We start from the raw sequence: 17,588 nt of genomic DNA, 5'->3' as shown, positions 1-17,588 counted from the left end.
CTGTTTGTGTATGAGATACAAATCATTGATTACCATTAGATGTTACATGGTCATGTTTGTTGGGATTTAAACTCAAATGACATTGTTTTGGTGGGGGTAGGGACAGGGATGTGTTGTGTAGATTATATTGCAGACTGTAGGTGGCAGTAGCTCAGTCCATAGAGACTGGGGTTGGGAACTGGAGGGTCGCATGTTCGAGTCCCCATCCGGACCAAATATGGAGCATGGACTGGTGGGTGGAGAGGTGCCAGTTCACCTCCTTTAACACAAAGGTTTGTCTGTGCCCTTGAGCAAGGCATCAAACCCTCCAACCGCTCTGACATCTCTCCACTTAGTGCATGTATAGGTCCTGTTTGTGCATGTGTGTGTCTTTTGGACCTGTGTGTTAATGACAAAAAGAGTGAAAAAATTGAATTTCCTCTCAGGGGGATTAATAAAGTATATACAATTTAAAATAATATGTCCTTTATAAATAAAGATGATGGTAGTTATGACAACTATGAGGTTAAACTAAAATAGCTGAAGGAATTGGTCTAATTTGGAGCAGATAGTACAGCTGTCTTGTCACTTGTACGTTTTTCTACATTTCTGGTATTGTAGGTGTGTTTGGCTCTTTGATAAATGTCATAACAATAAATGAAACTTCATGCTGTGAGGCTTCCTCTAGCTGTTTCTACAGTCCTTGATACTGTGTGGAAATCACAGCAGCAGAAAGTTGGAGAGTGGCTACTTTGGGGATACAGATTCAGTTGTAGTTCAACCATTGGTGTGTGTGTGTGTGTGTGTGTGTGTGTGTGTGTGTGTGTGTGTGTGTGTTTCTACGTGTGTGCATACTGCTAGAGGGCAGAGGAGCTGCCAAATGATTTTCACTGCGAGGTCATAAGGTCAACGTCAAGGTGTGGAGAACGGGGCTCTGCCGGACCTCAGGCTGAATATCAATGCTCCACCTCTCCCCCTTTGTGGGTCTCACATTTACATCAAAAATCACATCCATCCTGCTTTTTCCTCCCATAGGCAAAGAGAGCAGAGCAGCCGGTTCTTTCTTTCTCGGCCACGAACACAAGCAGTCCACCGCAGCACTGACAAGTCATCCTGTACAGGTAAAGATTACACAGCGAGCAGACTGGATCTGAACCGCAAAGTAAATGTGATACAGTATATGTTTGTGGTGGTTCTGAATATTTTAGCCAAATAATGACAGGTTGACAGCTTAAACAATTTTCTTGCTTCATGGGAGGCATTATTTTATGAGCATTTCTGGACAAATGAAAACCATCTTCCAATGACTTTAAAGCAAGTCTACACATTTATTTTTGAACCCAATATGCTGAAACCAGCTGTTTGACAGATAGAGCATTTTTCAATTAATCAATGGCAACTTTAAAAACAGTTATTTCTGCATTATTACTCAGCAAAAACATGACGTAGTCAAAAAACTTTAGAAATCACTCTTGAAAATGGTTGACATTAATGTGACATCTGCACAGTTTGTCAGTAAAACATACAAACCAACCAGCACGGCCCTTTAAGTTGGAGTATTCATCCTCGGTAATAAATTAATGCAAATCAACTGTGGTGCAAACAAACCCTTGTGAGCAGTGTGCAAGCAAATGGCTCATTCATCAGTATTTGCGAGCTCACAGTGCTTTAGACTGAAGCCCTGCCAATCCACTAAGTGACTAATTCTGCCTCCATTCATTCTGAATGAGAAGTGAGTAATTTGCTGCACTGAGCTTGGCGGCTCAGGGAAAGAAGGAGGACAAAAGTTCATAATCAGGTGACATACAGATGTCCCGGGCTGGTACCACTTACCGATCCTTAATAGTAATAATCAGTAATTATCAATTATGTTGTTAAGTTGATGAAAAGAAAACTCAATCATTAATAAAAGCTGTGTATGACAGTGAAATATCTAAACACTCCAGTATCTGGTTTAAAGAAAACCCAAGGCATCCTTTTAGACCTTAAGCCTATTTTGTTGAGACTTGTGCATATAACTACAGTGAGTGTGTATCAGACAAGCTACTTCTGTGCTGCTTTCACTATACAGCAGGCGTTAGGTCGGTGGCATGCTTACCTACCCATATATGTACTGCATATGTCTTATTGACTTTAATAAGAAAACTAAATATATTCACTAAATATTCACATTTCAGTCAGTATATACACTTTTTCCACAGAACCTTTTGTGAAGTCTTTGTGATAGGCTAGGTTAAACACATCTTGAACATACAGTGATAAACTGCTAGACTTGGAGTAACAGAAGTGTATGTTTAAAGGGTACCTTTGGTATTTTTCAACCTGGACCCTATTGTATATTCTTTGTGTCCAAGTGACTAATGGCAACAACAGTTTTTGAAATTGGTCTGGTATTGAGTGAGATCGCTGCAGCTGGCAGCAGCGAAACAGGCTGCAATATAACCACTTGGGGCAATTGTGCATAATCATTGACGTCCAATGAAAGTACTTGTTTTTGCCATTGTTATTATAAGTGTCTGACAACCTTATGAAAAGGATTGCGATAGAGACCTTTTTGTTAAAGAGCAAGATCCTTTTTGTTTCATGAGAAACAGCCTTGATATCGTCATCGCTGAACCCACCAGACCCTTTTTAAATAAACAATCATTTTATCGCCATAAAACACACTTCATTCAAAGTCCACAAAAACAAAATAAAACTCACAAAAGCCATCTTGGGTCGTCTTTCCATTTTTCCAATAATCACCAACTCTAGTTTGGTTGAAATCAACTTTGAATTAGTTAGATGTGAACATGTGCTGACTCTATACACAATAAAATTACTGTTTACTAGGGTTGGGTCGGTTCTCGGTAATACCATTTTGGTTCGGTACTCCGTCTTGGACCGGGGTTTTTTTTTTTTTTTGAGACTTACCGGACCGCATACTCGGGCGGAACGTAGGCGGAGCGGACTCCGCGGAGGTCTGCCCGGTAAAAGCGGATGTCCGCAAGCTCTGTGCACTCAAAGCATGACTGCGCGGACTCTGCTCAGCGCACCAGTGTCACACAAGACTGCTGGGCATGTATTTTTCACATCACGGGGATTTTTTACGGACATTTTTACAGGAAACTACAAAGCGGAAGTGCGCTCGACTCCGCTTATAGTACGCCCGAGTCTGTGAGCACCTGTGTCTGCCTCTTCGCCAAGTGCACAGCGAGCAGGAGAGAGAGGGGGGTGGGGGTGGGGCGGGGGCTGAACTAGGGGGTGTGAGTGCGAGTGTGCATGCGCTGAGGCTTCTACTGTAGCCTGGGGAGTCGATAATGGTGGACAGTTTAGTCTTGAAGAAATCAAAGAATGCGCCACTATGGCAACACTTTGGCTTTGAGCCAAACGAAGGAGACAACTTTTTTTTGCACTGATTAAGTAAGCTGCAAAATTTATTTGTAAGGAATAAAAGAAACAATGTGTTACTGTCACTCTGTTGTCCTATGGTAGTTTTTTATTTTAAATGAGTTAACTGCGCCCCCAAGTGGTGAAAATCTGGTATTACCGACTTGATGCGTTTTTTTACAAAAACCGGACCCTTTTTTTTTTTTTTTCTCATACCGACCCAACCCTACTGTTTACTAGTCCATACCCACTGAGTGCACAGTTGCCCACGTACAGTTTCACATGGTGTGTGTTTGGGATACAGGTCATAGGAAATTGCAGATTAAATAGTCAACTGAACCCATTAAGAAGAGCAATGTATTCAGACAGTTTTTGTGAATTTGATAGTACGATTGCAGCCACAGCGATCTGACGCATTTTAGCCATTTTTCTGTTGTTATAGTGCCACCCAGTTGCCAATTAGAGTTAAATTTCTCCAGTCACCTTGAGGCGTCCTGTTCTACATATCTACCAAGTTTAGTAAAAATCGATATGGCGGTTAGGCCTAGATAAGAAATTAGCTCTCTAGCGCCCCCATTTTGTTTGATCGGGTCAATAATGGAGGGGTCCCCTCAGATTATGACTGCAGCCCTCCCAGACATCTCATTTTACAAGTCAAAAATAATATGGAACTTGTGTCAAACTGAATTGAAAAATTACCAAATTACTTAGAGTTTGAGCTACCACCTGCGGACTGAGCATACAGATGCAGCTAATCAGTCTGATGTCAGCGGGCAACCACATTGCCAAAACCAGCAAAGTACTATTCTGAAGTGTGTAAATCACTACAGACCTGTCCATTAAACTCAAACTCAAAGTCGAAGATGTTAACTAAAGCGCTCGCTAAATGGGTGGCAACTGACCACAGACCAGTCAACATTGTGGAAGACTTGGGTCTAAGGGACGTCCCCGTGTTGGCATGTTGTGACCAATCATGTGCCTCACTGTCATGGAGACCACGACATTCATTCAAGACTTGTACGAATCAGAGAAAGCAACATAACTGGAGCTCCTGAAAAAGTGCAAATGCTGTCATTTTATTCCCAATCAAGACACTCTGTTTAAGAATTGCTTTACCTTGTTAATATGAAGGCACAAAAGTCATTTGGTTATGTTTAGGAAAGATCATGTTTTGGTTTAAAATAACCCATTTAGGGACACAATCCCAGCTGAAAAAGCAGCTTTGTCTCAATGAAAAAACAACTGCTTTTTAGGCCATTGTCCCGACTGGAAAAGCAGCAATGTGCCTGACAAGTCACTTGAAAAATAGTGATAGGTCGCTAAAAAACATCCACGTTTGGTGCCTAAAAAGTTCCCTGAAACACAGCAATGACTCGCTAAATCACAACCAGCTTTATTGTACATATTTGTGGTTTGCAGAAATGTACATTGCCAACATTTTCTTCTGGTGACTAGGCTGTATAAATCCAATGCAGTGGGGGTGACCAGTTCTCAGCATAAATCCATTGCCTGCAGGGGGTCTGTAATCTAACAGAGCTGGAACCTTGTGTCCTGTGGCAACTTTACAATTGGACCCAAGCTGAGCCATGAACAACTGCAACCACTCAAGCCATGCTGGCAAAGTGTGTTTTGTCACTATAAATCACAGCAAGGTGATGCTTTTTACCGAACTGAAATGTCAGAGGTGTGCTGGTGTGCAGAAAATACAGCCTCTTCAATGCTCAACATCTAACATCTGAAGTAGCACAGCTAACAAAGTTCCACTCACTCTGTGATAAATACATTACATTTCCTTTGGCTGCTTCACAGTAAAGGCCTACTGCTGGTTTGCCAATGGAAAGCCTTTAAGGTGAAGCAGCGGGAAATGTTCGGTGGGCTGGAATAAAACACAACTCCAACACAGCATATAGCCAACAGTAACAGTTACAGTTAAATCTCAAACTAAGGAGATTCAGTGGAATACAGAAAGACTTTTAGCTGTCTTTCCAGTCACCAGTGCACTCACACATGTTGAGCCAAACAAGATGCATGTGGTCATGGCTTGGAGAGGCTCAGCATGATTAAAACCAGACCAACCTGGGCCCATGGAAACATACCCCTGAATACTGCATACCCCCCTTTAAAGGAATATTTTGCTGAATTTCAGCCAGATTGGTATCAAAACTTTGTGGGTAAATGAACTATGGTAAACTTCTCTCCATCATACTACAACCTAGATCTCCCTGCTTATCTCTCACTACTTCCACACTTTCCTATGCCTGCTGCCATGGACACAAATAGTATAAAGGAGGATTGAGGGAGAGAGCCCACCTTCTCTCTCCCTCTCTCACGCTCAAACTCAGATCAAATTGCGAAACTGAGCAGCGCTGATCAAATACAAACCAAGATTCTGTTACTGTGTTGCCTATTTTTCCCCTAAAATATTTTCAGAGACATATTTTACCCTGCTGTTTAACTGTAAGATGACATTGTTTTTACCAGCCAGCTGCTATATTGTTCACTTTGTCAAAACAGCCACTGTGCGTTCCATACTACCATACTACACAGTATAGTATGCCAGAATAAGATTTAGTTTGTCCCAATATATAGTATGTCAAATGCAGCACGCCAGCAATATCAGGATCTCCTACAACATCTGGTCTGATTTTACAGTTTGCAAGTCAGCGTGTTTTTCCGGCTATTCTGACCTGCAATCCTCCGTCAGCAAACAGATGAAAGATTGACAGATGATTGACAGCTGTCAGAAGTAGCAATGATGGATGACAGTGCATTCAAGTAACTGATGACTAGTCAAATAGCAATAATAGGAATATTGATGAAATATCTTTCTATATCTTACTATATAATGACGAAAACTGTCTGTGTCCTGTGTGTGTGTCTGTTCCATGTTTTTCTCCTCACTGACTTGGTCAATCCATGTGAAATTTGGCACAGTGGTAGAGGGTCATGGGAGGATGCGAATGAAGCAATATTACATCAGTTGGCCAAAGGGGGTCGCTATAGCAACCGATTGAAATTGCAAACTTTGAATATGCATATCTCATGCCCCGTATATCGTAGAGACATGAAACTTTGCACAGAGATGCCTCTCCTCATGAGGAACAAATGTGCCTCAAGAACCCATAACTTCCAGTTATATACTGATTTTCCGCCATTTTGAATTTTTTGAAAAACGCTTAAAATCGATCTCTTCCTAGGAAGTTTGACCGATCTGCATGAAACTCCGTGAACATAATCTAGGGACCAATATCTAAAGTTCCCTCTTGGCAAAAGTTGGAAAACTTACTAAAACTGAGCTTCTATAAGGCAATGAATATTGTGGAGGGCGTGGCTCATCACATAAAGGTTTATAACATCTCAAGGGTTCCACCGATCACCACGCAACTTTGTAGGCATATGACCACACATAATCTGAGGGGACCCCTCCATCATTGACCCGATCACACAAAATGGGGGCGCTAGAGTGCTAATTTCTTATCTAGGCCTAACCGCCATATTGATTTTTACTAAACTTGGTAGATATGTAGAACAGGATGCCTCAAGATGACTGGAGAAATTTGACTCTAATTGGCAACTGGGTGGAGCTATAACAACAGAAAAATGCTTAAAAATGGCTAAGATGCGACTGATCGCTATGGCTCCCCCTGTGGCCCAATGTTGTTGTTGTTTTTTCTAATTTTTGGTATGACTAAGTCATGTTATGGTATGATGTACTCAATGGGTATGGACTAGTTTACAAACAAAAATAAAACGACTGTAAAAATAATAATGGCAGAATGCAGATGTAATTTCACCTTCACAAACATAATATGTTAGGATCTACAATCTGTGCAGTTATAACTTTAAAGGTAAACTACACACATTGCAAAGTAACAACAGTAGAGCTCCCCAGGTTGATCCCCGAATGTGGAGAACTTGGTGAGTGGCATTTTTTTTTATCTCCAAGTTAATGGATATAAAAGCAAGAGGTTCAAAGTTCAGGGTGAAATGTCAGGAGAGAATAGTATGTTCCAATTGTGTGCATACTGCATGCAAAAATATGTACTTTTTAAGGGCAGCTGCAGTACCTACTGAAAGTAAAAAGAAAAAGTATGCGACCTGGAACACACCCACAAGCTTGCTTTGATCACCTACCAGCAGGAGCGCTTATTGGTCTGGTGTGGCTCAGTGTGTTCTGGTAGGCAGTGGTGTAGTGGTAATTGATGAGGTGGGTGTACTACTAGGTAGACAGGTAGGTTACCGATGAGGAAGTGGGCATACTCTACTTTGTATTACAATGGCTTTTTAGCTGATAGGTGGGTATCTGGTAACTGGATAGAAAAAGAAATGGGTATTTGTCTCTGTGCCGGTGATAGCCACAGCTGGAGGCATTGTGTTTTGGGTTGTCCCTCCATACATCCATGTGTTCATCCCATTCTTGTGAATGCAATTTTCAAGAATGCTTTGAGCAAGTTTTCCTCAAATTTGGCGCAAACATCTATTTGGACTCAAGAAAGTACTGAAAGAATTTGGTGGTTGAAGATCAAAGGTCACTGTGACCTCACAAAACATGTTGAAAATGTACATTCATATGCATACGACGGCCCACAGGCTTATAATTATGAGCCTGCTAGGCGTCCAAGAGACCAGGAACAGATCAGGTTTAGGAGAAATAATGGCCACAGCACAGAAACAGAGCTGTGGTGTGAGGAGAACCAGTGGAGAACTGGGCAGGTGTCTCGGTGAGCAACCAGCGTCAGCTAACGACAGCCAACGATGTCTAACGCTGTGTTCACATCACAACATTAAGTTTGCCATCACGTATTAGGTTATAACAAAGCTACCAATAGTTCTGCCAGTATTAGAAACTATGCGCAAATATCAGCTTGTATCAGACTGTATCTTGCTATGCGTGTTATAACTCCGCATTACGGTGTATTGACGTCCGCAGGGGAGAGAGAGAGAGAGAGAGCGAGAGCGAGAGCGAGAGCGAGAGCGAGAGAGATACGAAGATTTCCTGATAATTTTTTGTATGATAGGTGCTTGTGTGGGAACTGCCAGCCTGTGTCCTCAACTGTAGAGAGTATGTGCTGCAGGGAGGTGGATGCCTTCTGGGCTCTGGTGGAGAATCTGACCCCCATACCAGACATAACATGCCTCACACTGCCCATCAACCCTCACGCCACCCGCTCCCGTCTCAAACACGGAGGCCTTCCTCTCCGCGAAACCCACCCGCCCTCGCATATACCCCCAGCTCGCGGCCCCGCACATACCCCCGAGGCTTGGGTCTCCGTGCGGGGCCGCGGGGCTTGGACTCAGGTCTCCCAAGCCTCGGGGGTATGTGCGAGGGCGGGCGGGCTCTGCCAGGAACATAATCCTCCTGTTCAAAATGAGCGCTGCACACACACGACCGCGTTTTTGGTCACAGATGAAGCTGTGAAAAAGCGCCTCTTCACCTGCACAAAACGCACCCAGGCACGAAAACTACCTCCACTCCTTTTTCTGTCCGGAAAACGGCGGACTCGATGTCTTGACAGACTCGAGTTTGTGCAACCTGCACAAACACAATAATTCGGGATAATCACAAATGGTGAAATGCACTGTTAACAACCAAAAAAATACTAACTCACAAGTTTACTATCACTCAGACTCACTACCACCTACTACTGCGCATTGGACAGAGGCAGGGTCAAGGACGCAGAGTCCCTCTCATGACATAGTATCAGGCGATGTTGAAAAAAAAAAGCGTTTTTAGAAGAGGAGCTAAAAAGAGCCACTTTTTCCTCTGAATTTGTGTCCTTATGTCGTGTAAACCATAATAAATTCTGAATTAACTTCTCATATGGTAATTTTCAGACAAGGTTATGTATATATTTTTAAAAGAATTTAACCTGCAAGTTGCACTTTAATGTGCGCTCTATCTATATTAACATTAAGTAAAACTGAACCTCAAGACAATGCTTCAGGTCAGGTATCGTGTTATATTTGCTTGGGCTCAAGCAGTAGCATATAAAAATTGATGGGGATAAGTCAGAGTCATTGACGACCTTTTGGATCATTCAAATGCAATAAAAACGGTATAGTGCCATAAGTAAGATCTTTTTGAATGTACAGTGAAGTGCTTATTTTTGATGCCCTTCAGCTCAGTCTATCCTGTTAGTGTTGCTGCAGCAGCGGCTCACGTCTCTTGGCGGGAGCTTAGTGTACGTCAATGTCAGTGCTTGCTGAATGGGGAAGAAAAAAGACACCACGGTTGCCTGTCTGCAGATCCCAGCAGAGGATCGTCATTTATCCCCACTCAGTAGCTTGTGCCATTAATCCATCTGGAAACCAAGGCCCTCATTCTCAGACACATTAACTCGTTAGCCTCTGGTCAGACTTGATTGTTTCACTCCATCTGTATTTGTATGGACAAGAAAAATACAATCGTACAGGAAGATAACCCAAAATATGATGTGAAGGAGACGGGAAGGGAGGGTAAAATTTACTGTGAAGCATTGCAAGCATACCAGATGTATTTTTTGCAGCTGGCAGGACAGCCCAGTCTCTGTACTCTGTACTGTTCATATTAGACGACATTCTGCAGTACACATTAAAGGCCAATGTCAAGTTTGTGCCAATGCAGAAGGTTAATTTGTCCTTTATGCCTGGAAAAAAAAATGTGGTACATAATATTCTTCAGAATTAATTCCAGATTGGACTGTGTCTGTACCTCTGTGAGTCATGTCCAATGCCGACTTTCAGTCCCCAAACAGGAAGTTGTGTGTTCCTTATGTAGTGAAGCTGAAAGTAAAGCTGTCAGTATGCTTTATCACAAGTGCTAGTCAGATGGCTGAAGAGCTGTGGAGACCCTTTCCCTCCACAGATCTCCAGTGTTGAATTAGGGGGGGGGCTACATCTAGCAAAAACAAAACCAATGATCTGACATTCACACCCACTTCACCCTGTGATAAACCAGCTATACGGAGGTGAGAAAGGAGCCAGCGTTTGAACTTCTCTTTCTCTTTTTTTTAAAAAATTTATTACGCGACTATTTCTCTCACTTTTCACATGTACTATCGAGTGGTAGACTATTCATGTCTTCCAAGACAGACTGTCTGAAAATGTGTTATCCCCATATTTAAAGATACAGTCGGTAACCTTTACAGAAATAACTTTTTGTCATATTTGCTGAAAATGTCATTACATCCACACAATAGTACATGAGACAAATACTTTGTGATAGAATTTTTTTTTTCTCGCATCTGCAAGAACAAACCACACATGAATGGAAACAACCTATCAGAGCTGAGGAGTCTAACGTCAATCATGTCAATCACAGTTCAACAAATGCAGTCAAATTATTAAACTATGCAGCTATGATCAAATGTGAATCAAAATGTTGTTACTGCATTGCCTATTTCTTGCCTAAGATGTTTATTAGAAAAATGTTTTAGTGTACTGTTTAGAGGTAAGATGAGAAAATTTGTGACCCTGTCCAGAACAAGTGACTGACATGACTTATAACTGCATTAGAGACTCTTTCTTTGATTTGTTATTTTTCTTCAGCTGCAGGAGATTCTAGCAAATGCCATCAGAAGCACTATGAGGTGGAGAAGGGAAATGTGTTGTTTTTTTTTTTGTCTTAGACTATCTGTCTCATATGCTACTGTGTGACTGTTGTGACAGTTTCAGCAAATACAACAAAAAGTTACAAGTGTTGGTTGTTTGTCAGTCGCCTTACGTTTAGCAGTTTGGATAAGACACTTTTGGTCACCACACTTGCTACTTCTTTTCTAGTATAATCTGGCCAGGTGGCTGTGGTGGTCTGGTTGGTGGATGGGCATGTGGCACATGATTTCATGCAGGAGATCAGGGTTTGCATCCTGTCACAGAGCTGAAGTTTTGATGTGTCTTTAATGAGTGTTTGTGCTAATCATAACCACGATCCTTCCTAAACCATAAACAAGTGTGCAGTAAGGGTACCTTTAACACGACTGAACTCCTTCCCTTACCTTAATAATAACATAGTTTTGGGCTTTGTTGTCGAGTTTAATACATATGTTTTAGAAGTAATCTAAAAGTCATCAATTGTAATAAGCTACATTACTTTGATGAAATAATGACAGTAGTTACATTACTCATTACATTTCCATAACCTATTACATTTCAAAAGTAACAGTGGCATGTATTTATATATATATATATATATATGTATGTATATACAGGTGGATGAACATTTGCTGTGATCTAACAAGGAAAATGGAAGAATACTTTGATCTGTAACATCAACAAAGAGGGTTAGCTTACAAAATTAAGTGGTTTGCTGGGCAGGGATGGAGTCAAATTCCCATCTTGAATTATTGTTTCAGTCTGCCCCTGCTCCACAGAGTTAAATGTGAAGCTGCACATGCAGGAAATGTTCAGGCTGCATTAACAGTAAATAAGTTATCTCTATAAACAGATTCTGCATATGTATGCAGAATGTGCAGGTGACGGGACAAGATTCTGGTATCGGAAGTCTTCTGGTTTCTGGTTCAGTCCGTGTATACAGGTGAAACATACTGGCAGAAATGCAGTCTTGGAACCCTTCACCTCTTGTCAGATGACAGTTTAGCCTTATATTAGTTTTTAAAGTTTTCTTCATTCATATGCCAACACCACTGGATCTGGCCGAAATATTGGCCCTCACCCCAGAGGCTTTGTCGTTGTCAGATGAAAGCCGATGGGCTCTGAGATTGGTAAATTAGTGCAACAAATACAACTCTGATACAAAAAGCGATCAGTAAAAAGTGAAGCTCCTGTGTGCTGAATGAAAGTCAGATTTACTCTTAAATCACAGAGTTGACAGCTAAAGCAAATTAGTGAATTGTTTTTCAGCGTCCTAATTTCTGTATCCTTAATTTCTTACCTTATTTCTTATTTTGTTTTGATGAAATGTATCAAGATTTTAAAGGGCTTGTCAGGGCAAAGAGACAAACAAGACCTATTTACACATACATAGACATAAAATGGCAAGCTTCCTCTTGACTCTGACCAGCCTGAAGCTTGTTGGCATTGCACTTAGGCACAGTGGTGCTTTCAACTTTTGTAGGTTGGTGTGCTAACATTGTGCTAATTAGCACTAAACACAGACTTCAACTGAGGCTGATGGGAATGTTATTAAATCCAACGGTAGAGGTTTGAAACCAAACTTTAGAACGAATAAAGATTCTGACCTAATGGTAGTGTCGAGAAAAGCTAGAGGATAACCACAATTCATCCTATGGGGAACATTATCACATATCAATCCATCTAGATGTCAAGACATTTCAGGAACATCATGGTGATATAAAGGGACAAGTCAGGGGATCACCAAAGTCTGTTGGATTCAGTATCTGGGGATCATAAATCTCTTACAAAATTTGGTGTCAATCCATCGAGTAGATGTTAATAGTAGTTACTTTACTAAGTGAAAATGTTGACCTACTGATGGCACGAGAGGAAAAATCAAAGAGATCATCAAAGTCGGGAGGATTCATCCTCTTTGGACTATGAATGTCAAATAAAAATGTTATCTTAAACCATCTAGGTGTTCAGTTTGGACCAAAGTGGTGGGCGGCCTGACCGACACTGCAGTCCTGTTAACATGTTACTGGTATGGCTGAAGATAGGATGGAAATTGAAAGTGCTGAATAGAATCAGCTATTTTACACAACAAAACATAAGGGGAAACTTACTACAGTAGTGTATATTCATGATGGCATCACACTTGTGTCCAGGAAAGTGGACAGCTGCTGGTAATGGGCAATAATGATTGAACATCTTTGGGCTGGTGTCATTGTTGACATCAACTAATTAAAGTGTAACATTTGCTTTGTGGACATCTCACTTAATTTAAAAGAGCTTTCTGTAAGTTGATGAAGTGTGGGGACCCTGGGGTCACCCAGGCTCATATCTCTGCAGCTGTTTCCAGCTTGGTAAATGCTCCACTGAATGCAAGTGGCTATGGAGTTGATGAGGGAATTATGTCTTTGTTGATGTGACCTCAGCAGATTGGGAAGGAGGTCACTTGTGGAGAGGGATATAGAGGTTCATGTGTGACTCCGTGTGTCAGAGAAGAAGACACGTGGTTGTCTACAACCTCCTCAGGCGAACAGAGGGAGTTAACAGTGACAGGGACTGCTGTGTAAAGAAAGTTGGGAGCCACATAAAGATGGATAAATAAAGTGGATAGAGATGAAAAAAAGGGAAAATCTTCATAGTTGCTGTCATGCTGCAGTTACTGTATTAAATGTGCAAATGCGTTTGAAAGAAATGTATAAAATGTGGAGAGAGGGAGATTAGAGAGAGGAGCCAGAAAGCAGAGTGTCAGTACAGTAATCAACTGCTGCTTGTTTTTGTCAGCTGCCTCGCCTCAGGCTTAAACAGAGCTGGCCAAGCTCTTAAAGCAGGTATGACTGAAGTCAAGATATCTCTGTCTGAGCCACCTTCTCTGTTTCACAGTAAAACTAAGCAGACACATCCTCCTCATTTTACTATGCAGTATAATCACTACGTCCTGATTATCTGTACAAGGGTGGGGGGGGTGTAAATGCAATGTGCATTGCTTTTTTTGATACTCAAGAGATGTCAAGCCAGACACCTTCTAATTCTACACATAAAAGCTTTATAAGACCACTCAAAAGCTTGGGAAGTAGGCTATGCTTGTATTAGCCATGCAATCAAACTGAATGGCCATTTAATTTCACTTCATCTTCACCTTGCTCATGTAGCTAATTTCTCACTGGGAGTTTGTTTGTTACTTTGCCCTCACTGACACAGCAGGTGGGGCCAACTAGTGATGAAAATGTTCATGATGTGAAATAGCTTCACTGTGTTTAGCTAATTTTCCTGAATAGCTTGTAGCTTTACTAGCTGCTGTTTCAAAGTAGCTTGCGTAGTTACAGCAACCCATTCTCACTTCGACCTCGCTACATATCGACGTTTAGTCGTGGACTTTCCACTTGCAAGGTACCCTGAATGTGTTGGTTGTTGACGTCCTTGGACACCTAGTCAACTTCAGCCTGTTTTCAAAATACACTTCCGTTTACACAAGAAATGTACAGTTTGCTCTTTCAAAATAATTGCACTATATCAGTATAACACCACAAATTCACACAAATTTTTTCCTTCAACAATAAACGTCCAGCAACGTGTTTATTTTTAGCCAACACACGTTTGTGATTGGGTTTATGAAAAAGAAGAACAGGGTTTGGCTTTACAATCTTATGGGAAGTAAACAACAACTGAAAGTCGGTGGCTGTTGGACCCATCCACCGACTTTAGGTAGTTGTTCACTATTGGTTTTTTTTTTGGTGATTTTCACAGCAGGAATTGCCGCTATACTACGATACAGTTATTTTCCGTTGCTACAACGAAGGTGCAGGGACAGGGAGAGCACAATTGTGAAAGACCTGGAAATGCTGAAGAATCCGAACAAACTGGGCTGTTTTGGGAGGGGGGATTAAAGAGGCAGGTACTAATACATTGGGTAAAAACAGGTATATTTAAGCAGACATTAAGAGAAATACAAAGTGTTTTTTTTAGCATTTAAATATGTAAACATGTTATAGTAGAAACCCAAAATACAAGTATAAATCTGAAAATTAGAACAATAGGTCCCTTTAATGGCTATTATCAATATTGTCTTGTTAACTAGGATATTATTCAACAACGGTTTTCTAAGAAAAAAGACTTTTGTTTTTACATGTTGAATTTCTACATGTTAAATACAGCACTACTACAGTAGCAGTAGTAGTAGTTGTAGTAGTGGTAGTAAATAAGAACGCTAGTTATAACTGTAACTAGCTGTGTTTATCTCATCTTACTCAGGGTAAGAGTATTTCTCTAGATGTTGGACTGTTCCTTTAAGCATATCAGAGGGGAAAATGTAGGCCAATGTTGAATAAATGGTGAACTACATTTGATTGCACAGACCTAATTCAAGGAGCAAATTAGGGACAAATCTGACTGTATTGGTCTCCCTTAATTTCCTGAGACAGACAAAATCCAGTTTGACATTCGTCTTTGAAAAACAAAAAACAAACACAAATCTTCTTTTATTTTTATGGGTGACTGCATTGCAGAGGATTTGAGCTATGCATTATAATTTATTTGCGTTATCACTCCCAGCTGGTGTATCTGTGCATGATACACTGAACAAAGACAGCAAATATTAGCCAAAGTAAATGCCAGATTTCTTCATGTAATGTCAAGATTCCATGACCAGAGGCCATAAATGCAACAGAGCCTGTCAAACTACATTTATTAGAATGTACTCATTAATTTTACTTTGTCGTATATAAAAAAGAAAAGTGCTATTAAATACTTTAATTGGATTAATATGATCATTGGGGATTAGATCTGGGGTTCTGAATGTGTCACTCCTATGATTGCAAGGACACTAGTGCTATCATTATGCTGTCCATTTGTGCTGTAAAAGGCTGAGGAAAGATGAGAATTTTCTGTTTTTTCCATATATATAAAAATAATATCACCTGATCTTTATTTCACAATACACATCTTTATCTAATGTGGAAACATGTATTGTCTCCATCATTTCTGTCGACATCTCTTGCACGTCTGTCCATCCTGGAAGAGGGATCCCTCCTCTGCGCCCTCTGAGGCAAATTGTGATTTGTGATATTGGGCTTAATAAATAAAATTGAATTGAATTTCTCAGCCTATGTACATGTATCAGGGCTCAGTGTTAATGATTGGTAAGTGGATCAGAAATTTACTTGCCCCTGTACAAACTGTGATAACAAGCAAACTGCACCATAAATAGTTGCCGTTTCACCCACAACTCTCTAACACCATCCAATTAAACTTCTGTTTCAAAGATAACTGAAATGCTCTTCAGTTCTTTGCTAAAGTAGTAAACTTTGTCTTTACCCAACAACATATTGTTGGAGCGCCTGATCAGTAAACAGCATGTGCAACCCTAAACAGAGATGAGAAGAAAGAGAAATGACACATTATTTAGTTACTTCCAAAATAGGTTACAGGAAAGAAAGAGAGAAAAAAAGTTTGTTTAATTCCTTTTTAATACTTGTCCAATTGGGAAAGTACCGTAAAACTTCAATTAATTATTTGTTAAAATCGCTGAAGTCAACAGACATATATTTGGGACAGGTGTCGATATGGGACAGACCTTTAATTCCTTTTACACAAAACTGTTGCTTAGAAAAGATCAGGAAAAAAAATTAAACCAGTATGACAATTACTTATTTCAAAATTAGGCTTCAGATAATATATCAATTATGAATTATTCATTTGATCTGGCTCTGACAGACAGTGCATTAGAGAGAGAGTTATGGCACCTGGCATACCAACGCCACACCACTTTATCCTGTTAATTAACAATGCTCGCCACTTGGATTCATTTTTATGAAAAAGCCTATTGATACTTTTGATCTGAGGATCCTTATGGACTAAAGGAACATGAATAACTTACAAGGTAATTGTGAAATGGAAATATAATTTGAGATAGCCACCAACATCGTTTTATACATCTGAAGAACTTCTTTTAAAAATGAAAAAAAGAGGTGCTTGACAACCACACCAAGTGTCTAATCGAGACAAGCATTAATTTGTAAAAATGTTTAGCCACACCGGGCAAGTAAAAGGGACTAGCTGTTGAATTGAAATTTTAAAGTAAATTACTAGATTACAGGCCCAATGTGGCATTTTACTTGCCTTGGGCAATGGGGCAAGTTAAATGTCAGTTGCTATTAAATCCACTGATTTTCAGTCATTTTTAAAGATATACTATACAGAATTAAAGGGGAAAAAACAAAAAAAAAAATACAACCAAGAGCAAGAGTATTTGAAATGGTAGAATAAATGGAATACATATGATTCATTTGTGTAGTTATGTACAGATATGCAGGTTTAGACTTGTATGTATGCATGTGTGTTTATATACAGTACAGGCCAAAAGTTTGGACACACCTTCTCATTCAATGCGTTTTCTTTATTTTCATGACTATTTACATTGTAGATTCTCACTGAAGGCATCAAAACTATGAATGAACACATGTGGAGTTATGTACTTAACAAAAAAAGGTGAAATAACTGAAAACATGTTTTATATTCTAGTTTCTTCAAAATAGCCACCCTTTGTCTGATTACTGCTTTGCACACTCTTGGCATTCTCTCCATGAGCTTCAAGAGGTAGTCACCTGAAATGGTTTCCACTTCACAGGTGTGCCTTATCAGGGTTAATTAGTGGAATTTCTTGCTTTATCAATGGGGTTGGG

At 40.3% G+C, this 17,588-nt stretch overlaps 1 protein-coding gene across 2 annotated transcripts in view; it reads left to right on the top strand.

Moving 5' to 3' along the window:
- The window catches only part of fhit (fragile histidine triad diadenosine triphosphatase), a 515,756-nt gene that overhangs the window by 12,835 nt on the left and 485,333 nt on the right, over positions 1-17,588 (top strand). For both annotated transcript variants that reach the window (XM_049581795.1, XM_049581799.1), the window contains exon 2: positions 1,015-1,100. The gene's annotated coding sequence lies outside the window, so the exon portion shown is untranslated. The remainder of the gene's footprint in view (positions 1-1,014; positions 1,101-17,588) is intronic.

This window comes from Epinephelus fuscoguttatus, linkage group LG1 (genome assembly GCF_011397635.1).
Source record: "Epinephelus fuscoguttatus linkage group LG1, E.fuscoguttatus.final_Chr_v1".
NCBI classification, from domain to species: domain Eukaryota; kingdom Metazoa; phylum Chordata; class Actinopteri; order Perciformes; family Serranidae; genus Epinephelus; species Epinephelus fuscoguttatus.
Note: the sequence above shows the minus strand (reverse complement) of the source record. Positions and strands in the feature narration are given on the sequence as shown.